This window comes from Sphaerodactylus townsendi, linkage group LG10, assembly GCF_021028975.2.
Source record: "Sphaerodactylus townsendi isolate TG3544 linkage group LG10, MPM_Stown_v2.3, whole genome shotgun sequence".
Classification (NCBI taxonomy): domain Eukaryota; kingdom Metazoa; phylum Chordata; class Lepidosauria; order Squamata; family Sphaerodactylidae; genus Sphaerodactylus; species Sphaerodactylus townsendi.
The window spans coordinates 71256780-71268990 of NC_059434.1; the positions used below are offsets into that span (position 1 = coordinate 71256780).

At 84.0% G+C, this 12211-nt stretch overlaps 1 protein-coding gene across 3 annotated transcripts in view; it reads right to left on the reverse strand.

Moving 5' to 3' along the window:
• Positions 1-12211, reverse strand: part of BMPR1B (bone morphogenetic protein receptor type 1B) — a 221844-nt gene that overhangs the window by 29705 nt on the left and 179928 nt on the right. The gene's annotated exons all lie outside the window — the stretch shown is intronic.

The following is a 12211-nucleotide window of genomic DNA, read 5'->3' on the forward strand; positions in this document are numbered from 1 at the left end:
GAGAGATGGATTCCCCAAATCTAAACAAACTCTTGTCCACAAAAATGAAAATATAGCATAGTGATTCATTTACACAGACTCACCAAAAATATATCTTTAAAAGGTTAATTATAATTTGCTACTTCTGAAACATAAGCTATTTAAGCAGTCCAGAGAAACAGGCATTTCTTAATTACTTCTACTGTACTTTAATGCAATATATGTCAAGAAAGACAATTGTCCTTCTGGGTACCAACGGTTATGACTTCATCACTCAAGTTCAGGAAAGAAATTATAGGAAGGGCTGCCAAGAAGGGACTAAAAGACATCCATTAAGGTGGGATATTATATTAGCTTATATTTTACGTATTTGCATGGTGTCTTTGATGCAAAGCAACAGACAAGGATAACTAAGGAAGACAGCAGTCAAACAATGGATAGCAATTAAGCTTTTTTTTCATTTTTAAAGGGACAATCAACTCTTGATTATCAGCAGAAGTCCAATAATCAGCTCCTTCTTGAGACAGCATAGAACTTTTATGCCATAAGAATAGAAGACTAAACTAGGCATGTCCATTCTTCCTTGGCAGATTCATAAAGATATGCCTACAAGCATGTACCATACTGATGCAGGATACAACCCACAACAAATGCATTCTTTCCATTGAAATACTCTTATGTCAGAAATTTGAAATCAGCATATTGTATTTATACTGTATGCTATAGGCTGGAGACAAAGGGTTAGATCCAGACTAAAATTTCAGCACAATGAACTCTCCCTTCCTGCTTCTCCCTTTCGAGTATATTTATTTTATTTATTTATTTTATTTATTGTTTGGATTTGTAGACCGCCCCATCCCCGAAGGGCTCTGGGCGGTGCACAACAATATTCATATATATACAATTTATCATTACAATCAGTGCAATTACTAAAACCAATAAAATCCATTTAAAAGCAGCGGTCAGTACAAAAAATATCGGCATCCCGAAACCCAATTTAATTTAGAGGCCTCCCTAAGACAGGGGACGGCCGGACTTCCCTCTAAGAGGGTGGCATGATGGTAAATCAAGTATGTGGGAGGGGGGGCGCACATTTCAGCGACTGGACACTCCAAAGGCCCGGCGGAACAACTCAGTCTTACAGGCCCTGCGGAACTCACCAAGGTCCCGCAGGGCCCGGACAGCTGGAGGAAGAGTGTTCCACCAGGCCGGGGCCAGGGCTGTAAAGGTCCTGGCCCGAGTAGAGGCCAGCCATATATCCACTGATCTCCACAAAATGACCTCTGAGGGGTAGAGGGCCCTATCAAACATCATAAGGAACAAGGAAACTGGGGGAAATAATCACTTTAGCCTGAATTCAACCCAAGATACTATATATCTGGAAAGGTTCTTATCAATCTGGGAAGTTTTTATTTATTTATTTATTTATTTATTTATTGTATTTGTATACCGCCCTCCCCAAAGGCTCAGGGTGGTTTCCAACAAAATAAAAATTTAAAACATCATATATATAGGTTAATTAAAATACATAAAATACATAAAATATTAAACTAGAGATGGCTTCAGCTATTCTATTCCCCCTTTTATGAACCCACGGGAGGCCAGATGTTTGCTTTTTATCGCGGTTGATATCATCCCGGCTGGCCAAACGCCTGGCTGGGGGGGGGGGGGTGGGGGGGGGGGGGGGTGGGGGGGGGGGGGGGTGGGGGGGGGGGGGGGTGGGGGGGGGGGGGGGTGGGGGGGGGGGGGGGTGGGGGGGGGGGGGGGTGGGGGGGGGGGGGGGTGGGGGGGGGGGGGGGTGGGGGGGGGGGGGGGTGGGGGGGGGGGGGGGTGGGGGGGGGGGGGGGTGGGGGGGGGGGGGGGTGGGGGGGGGGGGGGGTGGGGGGGGGGGGGGGTGGGGGGGGGGGGGGGTGGGGGGGGGGGGGGGTGGGGGGGGGGGGGGGTGGGGGGGGGGGGGGGTGGGGGGGGGGGGGGGTGGGGGGGGGGGGGGGTGGGGGGGGGGGGGGGTGGGGGGGGGGGGGGGTGGGGGGGGGGGGGGGTGGGGGGGGGGGGGGGTGGGGGGGGGGGGGGGTGGGGGGGGGGGGGGGTGGGGGGGGGGGGGGGTGGGGGGGGGGGGGGGTGGGGGGGGGGGGGGGTGGGGGGGGGGGGGGGTGGGGGGGGGGGGGGGTGGGGGGGGGGGGGGGTGGGGGGGGGGGGGGGTGGGGGGGGGGGGGGGTGGGGGGGGGGGGGGGTGGGGGGGGGGGGGGGTGGGGGGGGGGGGGGGTGGGGGGGGGGGGGGGTGGGGGGGGGGGGGGGTGGGGGGGGGGGGGGGTGGGGGGGGGGGGGGGTGGGGGGGGGGGGGGGTGGGGGGGGGGGGGGGTGGGGGGGGGGGGGGGTGGGGGGGGGGGGGGGTGGGGGGGGGGGGGGGTGGGGGGGGGGGGGGGTGGGGGGGGGGGGGGGTGGGGGGGGGGGGGGGTGGGGGGGGGGGGGGGTGGGGGGGGGGGGGGGTGGGGGGGGGGGGGGGTGGGGGGGGGGGGGGGTGGGGGGGGGGGGGGGTGGGGGGGGGGGGGGGTGGGGGGGGGGGGGGGTGGGGGGGGGGGGGGGTGGGGGGGGGGGGGGGTGGGGGGGGGGGGGGGTGGGGGGGGGGGGGGGTGGGGGGGGGGGGGGGTGGGGGGGGGGGGGGGTGGGGGGGGGGGGGGGTGGGGGGGGGGGGGGGTGGGGGGGGGGGGGGGTGGGGGGGGGGGGGGGTGGGGGGGGGGGGGGGTGGGGGGGGGGGGGGGTGGGGGGGGGGGGGGGTGGGGGGGGGGGGGGGTGGGGGGGGGGGGGGGTGGGGGGGGGGGGGGGTGGGGGGGGGGGGGGGTGGGGGGGGGGGGGGGTGGGGGGGGGGGGGGGTGGGGGGGGGGGGGGGTGGGGGGGGGGGGGGGTGGGGGGGGGGGGGGGTGGGGGGGGGGGGGGGTGGGGGGGGGGGGGGGTGGGGGGGGGGGGGGGTGGGGGGGGGGGGGGGTGGGGGGGGGGGGGGGTGGGGGGGGGGGGGGGTGGGGGGGGGGGGGGGTGGGGGGGGGGGGGGGTGGGGGGGGGGGGGGGTGGGGGGGGGGGGGGGTGGGGGGGGGGGGGGGTGGGGGGGGGGGGGGGTGGGGGGGGGGGGGGGTGGGGGGGGGGGGGGGTGGGGGGGGGGGGGGGTGGGGGGGGGGGGGGGTGGGGGGGGGGGGGGGTGGGGGGGGGGGGGGGTGGGGGGGGGGGGGGGTGGGGGGGGGGGGGGGTGGGGGGGGGGGGGGGTGGGGGGGGGGGGGGGTGGGGGGGGGGGGGGGTGGGGGGGGGGGGGGGTGGGGGGGGGGGGGGGTGGGGGGGGGGGGGGGTGGGGGGGGGGGGGGGTGGGGGGGGGGGGGGGTGGGGGGGGGGGGGGGTGGGGGGGGGGGGGGGTGGGGGGGGGGGGGGGTGGGGGGGGGGGGGGGTGGGGGGGGGGGGGGGTGGGGGGGGGGGGGGGTGGGGGGGGGGGGGGGTGGGGGGGGGGGGGGGTGGGGGGGGGGGGGGGTGGGGGGGGGGGGGGGTGGGGGGGGGGGGGGGTGGGGGGGGGGGGGGGTGGGGGGGGGGGGGGGTGGGGGGGGGGGGGGGTGGGGGGGGGGGGGGGTGGGGGGGGGGGGGGGTGGGGGGGGGGGGGGGTGGGGGGGGGGGGGGGTGGGGGGGGGGGGGGGTGGGGGGGGGGGGGGGTGGGGGGGGGGGGGGGTGGGGGGGGGGGGGGGTGGGGGGGGGGGGGGGTGGGGGGGGGGGGGGGTGGGGGGGGGGGGGGGTGGGGGGGGGGGGGGGTGGGGGGGGGGGGGGGTGGGGGGGGGGGGGGGTGGGGGGGGGGGGGGGTGGGGGGGGGGGGGGGTGGGGGGGGGGGGGGGTGGGGGGGGGGGGGGGTGGGGGGGGGGGGGGGTGGGGGGGGGGGGGGGTGGGGGGGGGGGGGGGTGGGGGGGGGGGGGGGTGGGGGGGGGGGGGGGTGGGGGGGGGGGGGGGTGGGGGGGGGGGGGGGTGGGGGGGGGGGGGGGTGGGGGGGGGGGGGGGTGGGGGGGGGGGGGGGTGGGGGGGGGGGGGGGTGGGGGGGGGGGGGGGTGGGGGGGGGGGGGGGTGGGGGGGGGGGGGGGTGGGGGGGGGGGGGGGTGGGGGGGGGGGGGGGTGGGGGGGGGGGGGGGTGGGGGGGGGGGGGGGTGGGGGGGGGGGGGGGTGGGGGGGGGGGGGGGTGGGGGGGGGGGGGGGTGGGGGGGGGGGGGGGTGGGGGGGGGGGGGGGTGGGGGGGGGGGGGGGTGGGGGGGGGGGGGGGTGGGGGGGGGGGGGGGTGGGGGGGGGGGGGGGTGGGGGGGGGGGGGGGTGGGGGGGGGGGGGGGTGGGGGGGGGGGGGGGTGGGGGGGGGGGGGGGTGGGGGGGGGGGGGGGTGGGGGGGGGGGGGGGTGGGGGGGGGGGGGGGTGGGGGGGGGGGGGGGTGGGGGGGGGGGGGGGTGGGGGGGGGGGGGGGTGGGGGGGGGGGGGGGTGGGGGGGGGGGGGGGTGGGGGGGGGGGGGGGTGGGGGGGGGGGGGGGTGGGGGGGGGGGGGGGTGGGGGGGGGGGGGGGTGGGGGGGGGGGGGGGTGGGGGGGGGGGGGGGTGGGGGGGGGGGGGGGTGGGGGGGGGGGGGGGTGGGGGGGGGGGGGGGTGGGGGGGGGGGGGGGTGGGGGGGGGGGGGGGTGGGGGGGGGGGGGGGTGGGGGGGGGGGGGGGTGGGGGGGGGGGGGGGTGGGGGGGGGGGGGGGTGGGGGGGGGGGGGGGTGGGGGGGGGGGGGGGTGGGGGGGGGGGGGGGTGGGGGGGGGGGGGGGTGGGGGGGGGGGGGGGTGGGGGGGGGGGGGGGTGGGGGGGGGGGGGGGTGGGGGGGGGGGGGGGTGGGGGGGGGGGGGGGTGGGGGGGGGGGGGGGTGGGGGGGGGGGGGGGTGGGGGGGGGGGGGGGTGGGGGGGGGGGGGGGTGGGGGGGGGGGGGGGTGGGGGGGGGGGGGGGTGGGGGGGGGGGGGGGTGGGGGGGGGGGGGGGTGGGGGGGGGGGGGGGTGGGGGGGGGGGGGGGTGGGGGGGGGGGGGGGTGGGGGGGGGGGGGGGTGGGGGGGGGGGGGGGTGGGGGGGGGGGGGGGTGGGGGGGGGGGGGGGTGGGGGGGGGGGGGGGTGGGGGGGGGGGGGGGTGGGGGGGGGGGGGGGTGGGGGGGGGGGGGGGTGGGGGGGGGGGGGGGTGGGGGGGGGGGGGGGTGGGGGGGGGGGGGGGTGGGGGGGGGGGGGGGTGGGGGGGGGGGGGGGTGGGGGGGGGGGGGGGTGGGGGGGGGGGGGGGTGGGGGGGGGGGGGGGTGGGGGGGGGGGGGGGTGGGGGGGGGGGGGGGTGGGGGGGGGGGGGGGTGGGGGGGGGGGGGGGTGGGGGGGGGGGGGGGTGGGGGGGGGGGGGGGTGGGGGGGGGGGGGGGTGGGGGGGGGGGGGGGTGGGGGGGGGGGGGGGTGGGGGGGGGGGGGGGTGGGGGGGGGGGGGGGTGGGGGGGGGGGGGGGTGGGGGGGGGGGGGGGTGGGGGGGGGGGGGGGTGGGGGGGGGGGGGGGTGGGGGGGGGGGGGGGTGGGGGGGGGGGGGGGTGGGGGGGGGGGGGGGTGGGGGGGGGGGGGGGTGGGGGGGGGGGGGGGTGGGGGGGGGGGGGGGTGGGGGGGGGGGGGGGTGGGGGGGGGGGGGGGTGGGGGGGGGGGGGGGTGGGGGGGGGGGGGGGTGGGGGGGGGGGGGGGTGGGGGGGGGGGGGGGTGGGGGGGGGGGGGGGTGGGGGGGGGGGGGGGTGGGGGGGGGGGGGGGTGGGGGGGGGGGGGGGTGGGGGGGGGGGGGGGTGGGGGGGGGGGGGGGTGGGGGGGGGGGGGGGTGGGGGGGGGGGGGGGTGGGGGGGGGGGGGGGTGGGGGGGGGGGGGGGTGGGGGGGGGGGGGGGTGGGGGGGGGGGGGGGTGGGGGGGGGGGGGGGTGGGGGGGGGGGGGGGTGGGGGGGGGGGGGGGTGGGGGGGGGGGGGGGTGGGGGGGGGGGGGGGTGGGGGGGGGGGGGGGTGGGGGGGGGGGGGGGTGGGGGGGGGGGGGGGTGGGGGGGGGGGGGGGTGGGGGGGGGGGGGGGTGGGGGGGGGGGGGGGTGGGGGGGGGGGGGGGTGGGGGGGGGGGGGGGTGGGGGGGGGGGGGGGTGGGGGGGGGGGGGGGTGGGGGGGGGGGGGGGTGGGGGGGGGGGGGGGTGGGGGGGGGGGGGGGTGGGGGGGGGGGGGGGTGGGGGGGGGGGGGGGTGGGGGGGGGGGGGGGTGGGGGGGGGGGGGGGTGGGGGGGGGGGGGGGTGGGGGGGGGGGGGGGTGGGGGGGGGGGGGGGTGGGGGGGGGGGGGGGTGGGGGGGGGGGGGGGTGGGGGGGGGGGGGGGTGGGGGGGGGGGGGGGTGGGGGGGGGGGGGGGTGGGGGGGGGGGGGGGTGGGGGGGGGGGGGGGTGGGGGGGGGGGGGGGTGGGGGGGGGGGGGGGTGGGGGGGGGGGGGGGTGGGGGGGGGGGGGGGTGGGGGGGGGGGGGGGTGGGGGGGGGGGGGGGTGGGGGGGGGGGGGGGTGGGGGGGGGGGGGGGTGGGGGGGGGGGGGGGTGGGGGGGGGGGGGGGTGGGGGGGGGGGGGGGTGGGGGGGGGGGGGGGTGGGGGGGGGGGGGGGTGGGGGGGGGGGGGGGTGGGGGGGGGGGGGGGTGGGGGGGGGGGGGGGTGGGGGGGGGGGGGGGTGGGGGGGGGGGGGGGTGGGGGGGGGGGGGGGTGGGGGGGGGGGGGGGTGGGGGGGGGGGGGGGTGGGGGGGGGGGGGGGTGGGGGGGGGGGGGGGTGGGGGGGGGGGGGGGTGGGGGGGGGGGGGGGTGGGGGGGGGGGGGGGTGGGGGGGGGGGGGGGTGGGGGGGGGGGGGGGTGGGGGGGGGGGGGGGTGGGGGGGGGGGGGGGTGGGGGGGGGGGGGGGTGGGGGGGGGGGGGGGTGGGGGGGGGGGGGGGTGGGGGGGGGGGGGGGTGGGGGGGGGGGGGGGTGGGGGGGGGGGGGGGTGGGGGGGGGGGGGGGTGGGGGGGGGGGGGGGTGGGGGGGGGGGGGGGTGGGGGGGGGGGGGGGTGGGGGGGGGGGGGGGTGGGGGGGGGGGGGGGTGGGGGGGGGGGGGGGTGGGGGGGGGGGGGGGTGGGGGGGGGGGGGGGTGGGGGGGGGGGGGGGTGGGGGGGGGGGGGGGTGGGGGGGGGGGGGGGTGGGGGGGGGGGGGGGTGGGGGGGGGGGGGGGTGGGGGGGGGGGGGGGTGGGGGGGGGGGGGGGTGGGGGGGGGGGGGGGTGGGGGGGGGGGGGGGTGGGGGGGGGGGGGGGTGGGGGGGGGGGGGGGTGGGGGGGGGGGGGGGTGGGGGGGGGGGGGGGTGGGGGGGGGGGGGGGTGGGGGGGGGGGGGGGTGGGGGGGGGGGGGGGTGGGGGGGGGGGGGGGTGGGGGGGGGGGGGGGTGGGGGGGGGGGGGGGTGGGGGGGGGGGGGGGTGGGGGGGGGGGGGGGTGGGGGGGGGGGGGGGTGGGGGGGGGGGGGGGTGGGGGGGGGGGGGGGTGGGGGGGGGGGGGGGTGGGGGGGGGGGGGGGTGGGGGGGGGGGGGGGTGGGGGGGGGGGGGGGTGGGGGGGGGGGGGGGTGGGGGGGGGGGGGGGTGGGGGGGGGGGGGGGTGGGGGGGGGGGGGGGTGGGGGGGGGGGGGGGTGGGGGGGGGGGGGGGTGGGGGGGGGGGGGGGTGGGGGGGGGGGGGGGTGGGGGGGGGGGGGGGTGGGGGGGGGGGGGGGTGGGGGGGGGGGGGGGTGGGGGGGGGGGGGGGTGGGGGGGGGGGGGGGTGGGGGGGGGGGGGGGTGGGGGGGGGGGGGGGTGGGGGGGGGGGGGGGTGGGGGGGGGGGGGGGTGGGGGGGGGGGGGGGTGGGGGGGGGGGGGGGTGGGGGGGGGGGGGGGTGGGGGGGGGGGGGGGTGGGGGGGGGGGGGGGTGGGGGGGGGGGGGGGTGGGGGGGGGGGGGGGTGGGGGGGGGGGGGGGTGGGGGGGGGGGGGGGTGGGGGGGGGGGGGGGTGGGGGGGGGGGGGGGTGGGGGGGGGGGGGGGTGGGGGGGGGGGGGGGTGGGGGGGGGGGGGGGTGGGGGGGGGGGGGGGTGGGGGGGGGGGGGGGTGGGGGGGGGGGGGGGTGGGGGGGGGGGGGGGTGGGGGGGGGGGGGGGTGGGGGGGGGGGGGGGTGGGGGGGGGGGGGGGTGGGGGGGGGGGGGGGTGGGGGGGGGGGGGGGTGGGGGGGGGGGGGGGTGGGGGGGGGGGGGGGTGGGGGGGGGGGGGGGTGGGGGGGGGGGGGGGTGGGGGGGGGGGGGGGTGGGGGGGGGGGGGGGTGGGGGGGGGGGGGGGTGGGGGGGGGGGGGGGTGGGGGGGGGGGGGGGTGGGGGGGGGGGGGGGTGGGGGGGGGGGGGGGTGGGGGGGGGGGGGGGTGGGGGGGGGGGGGGGTGGGGGGGGGGGGGGGTGGGGGGGGGGGGGGGTGGGGGGGGGGGGGGGTGGGGGGGGGGGGGGGTGGGGGGGGGGGGGGGTGGGGGGGGGGGGGGGTGGGGGGGGGGGGGGGTGGGGGGGGGGGGGGGTGGGGGGGGGGGGGGGTGGGGGGGGGGGGGGGTGGGGGGGGGGGGGGGTGGGGGGGGGGGGGGGTGGGGGGGGGGGGGGGTGGGGGGGGGGGGGGGTGGGGGGGGGGGGGGGTGGGGGGGGGGGGGGGTGGGGGGGGGGGGGGGTGGGGGGGGGGGGGGGTGGGGGGGGGGGGGGGTGGGGGGGGGGGGGGGTGGGGGGGGGGGGGGGTGGGGGGGGGGGGGGGTGGGGGGGGGGGGGGGTGGGGGGGGGGGGGGGTGGGGGGGGGGGGGGGTGGGGGGGGGGGGGGGTGGGGGGGGGGGGGGGTGGGGGGGGGGGGGGGTGGGGGGGGGGGGGGGTGGGGGGGGGGGGGGGTGGGGGGGGGGGGGGGTGGGGGGGGGGGGGGGTGGGGGGGGGGGGGGGTGGGGGGGGGGGGGGGTGGGGGGGGGGGGGGGTGGGGGGGGGGGGGGGTGGGGGGGGGGGGGGGTGGGGGGGGGGGGGGGTGGGGGGGGGGGGGGGTGGGGGGGGGGGGGGGTGGGGGGGGGGGGGGGTGGGGGGGGGGGGGGGTGGGGGGGGGGGGGGGTGGGGGGGGGGGGGGGTGGGGGGGGGGGGGGGTGGGGGGGGGGGGGGGTGGGGGGGGGGGGGGGTGGGGGGGGGGGGGGGTGGGGGGGGGGGGGGGTGGGGGGGGGGGGGGGTGGGGGGGGGGGGGGGTGGGGGGGGGGGGGGGTGGGGGGGGGGGGGGGTGGGGGGGGGGGGGGGTGGGGGGGGGGGGGGGTGGGGGGGGGGGGGGGTGGGGGGGGGGGGGGGTGGGGGGGGGGGGGGGTGGGGGGGGGGGGGGGTGGGGGGGGGGGGGGGTGGGGGGGGGGGGGGGTGGGGGGGGGGGGGGGTGGGGGGGGGGGGGGGTGGGGGGGGGGGGGGGTGGGGGGGGGGGGGGGTGGGGGGGGGGGGGGGTGGGGGGGGGGGGGGGTGGGGGGGGGGGGGGGTGGGGGGGGGGGGGGGTGGGGGGGGGGGGGGGTGGGGGGGGGGGGGGGTGGGGGGGGGGGGGGGTGGGGGGGGGGGGGGGTGGGGGGGGGGGGGGGTGGGGGGGGGGGGGGGTGGGGGGGGGGGGGGGTGGGGGGGGGGGGGGGTGGGGGGGGGGGGGGGTGGGGGGGGGGGGGGGTGGGGGGGGGGGGGGGTGGGGGGGGGGGGGGGTGGGGGGGGGGGGGGGTGGGGGGGGGGGGGGGTGGGGGGGGGGGGGGGTGGGGGGGGGGGGGGGTGGGGGGGGGGGGGGGTGGGGGGGGGGGGGGGTGGGGGGGGGGGGGGGTGGGGGGGGGGGGGGGTGGGGGGGGGGGGGGGTGGGGGGGGGGGGGGGTGGGGGGGGGGGGGGGTGGGGGGGGGGGGGGGTGGGGGGGGGGGGGGGTGGGGGGGGGGGGGGGTGGGGGGGGGGGGGGGTGGGGGGGGGGGGGGGTGGGGGGGGGGGGGGGTGGGGGGGGGGGGGGGTGGGGGGGGGGGGGGGTGGGGGGGGGGGGGGGTGGGGGGGGGGGGGGGTGGGGGGGGGGGGGGGTGGGGGGGGGGGGGGGTGGGGGGGGGGGGGGGTGGGGGGGGGGGGGGGTGGGGGGGGGGGGGGGTGGGGGGGGGGGGGGGTGGGGGGGGGGGGGGGTGGGGGGGGGGGGGGGTGGGGGGGGGGGGGGGTGGGGGGGGGGGGGGGTGGGGGGGGGGGGGGGTGGGGGGGGGGGGGGGTGGGGGGGGGGGGGGGTGGGGGGGGGGGGGGGTGGGGGGGGGGGGGGGTGGGGGGGGGGGGGGGTGGGGGGGGGGGGGGGTGGGGGGGGGGGGGGGTGGGGGGGGGGGGGGGTGGGGGGGGGGGGGGGTGGGGGGGGGGGGGGGTGGGGGGGGGGGGGGGTGGGGGGGGGGGGGGGTGGGGGGGGGGGGGGGTGGGGGGGGGGGGGGGTGGGGGGGGGGGGGGGTGGGGGGGGGGGGGGGTGGGGGGGGGGGGGGGTGGGGGGGGGGGGGGGTGGGGGGGGGGGGGGGTGGGGGGGGGGGGGGGTGGGGGGGGGGGGGGGTGGGGGGGGGGGGGGGTGGGGGGGGGGGGGGGTGGGGGGGGGGGGGGGTGGGGGGGGGGGGGGGTGGGGGGGGGGGGGGGTGGGGGGGGGGGGGGGTGGGGGGGGGGGGGGGTGGGGGGGGGGGGGGGTGGGGGGGGGGGGGGGTGGGGGGGGGGGGGGGTGGGGGGGGGGGGGGGTGGGGGGGGGGGGGGGTGGGGGGGGGGGGGGGTGGGGGGGGGGGGGGGTGGGGGGGGGGGGGGGTGGGGGGGGGGGGGGGTGGGGGGGGGGGGGGGTGGGGGGGGGGGGGGGTGGGGGGGGGGGGGGGTGGGGGGGGGGGGGGGTGGGGGGGGGGGGGGGTGGGGGGGGGGGGGGGTGGGGGGGGGGGGGGGTGGGGGGGGGGGGGGGTGGGGGGGGGGGGGGGTGGGGGGGGGGGGGGGTGGGGGGGGGGGGGGGTGGGGGGGGGGGGGGGTGGGGGGGGGGGGGGGTGGGGGGGGGGGGGGGTGGGGGGGGGGGGGGGTGGGGGGGGGGGGGGGTGGGGGGGGGGGGGGGTGGGGGGGGGGGGGGGTGGGGGGGGGGGGGGGTGGGGGGGGGGGGGGGTGGGGGGGGGGGGGGGTGGGGGGGGGGGGGGGTGGGGGGGGGGGGGGGTGGGGGGGGGGGGGGGTGGGGGGGGGGGGGGGTGGGGGGGGGGGGGGGTGGGGGGGGGGGGGGGTGGGGGGGGGGGGGGGTGGGGGGGGGGGGGGGTGGGGGGGGGGGGGGGTGGGGGGGGGGGGGGGTGGGGGGGGGGGGGGGTGGGGGGGGGGGGGGGTGGGGGGGGGGGGGGGTGGGGGGGGGGGGGGGTGGGGGGGGGGGGGGGTGGGGGGGGGGGGGGGTGGGGGGGGGGGGGGGCGGGGGGGGGTGGCGGTGGGCGGGGTGTGGGGGGGGGGGTGGGGGGGGGGTTGGGGGGAGGGGCGGGGGGGGGGGGGGGGGGGACGGGGGGGGGGGGGGGGGGGGGGGGGGGGGGGGGGGGGGGGGGGGGGTGGGGGGGCGTGGGGGTGGGCGGGAGGGGGGGGGGGGGGGGGGGGGGGTGGTATAATCAAAAGCCTTTTTATTTCTGCTCTTTGGAATTCCTTACAGTGCTGCACCAGTGTTTCAGTGCCCCTGCAGCCAGTGTAGCACAGGTGGTTTTGAGGCATGGCTGGGATGGAGACAATACTAGTCAGCTTCCACCCATCCATTGCCGCCACTCCACCAGCGCTCAGGACTTTGGAGTTACGCCATCTTTTCGGTGGTGCAAATCCATTAAGCCCAATGGGAACTTTCTGGCAGCAGAGAGGATTTTTTGTACTTTTTTCCTCCCCCAGCCATTGAAAAAAACCATTGGGAATGGTAGAGCAGAGTGGCCACATCTGGGTAACTGGCCCTATGGATGGGGCTGCCTGAGGGACCAATCTTGCATGAATTCGCCACAAATGCCTTTTCAGGGCTTCTAAATTGCCCAGCAATTCTGCACTGTGCAAGTTTTAATTAGATTCATTAAATAATTATTAAATTTTTAATTAGACTGTTTTAATTATAATCAAATTAATTATATTATACATTTTAGATCACTACTCAGCTTTTAATTTTAAGGGTCTACACATGCCAAGGCAGTTTTATTGT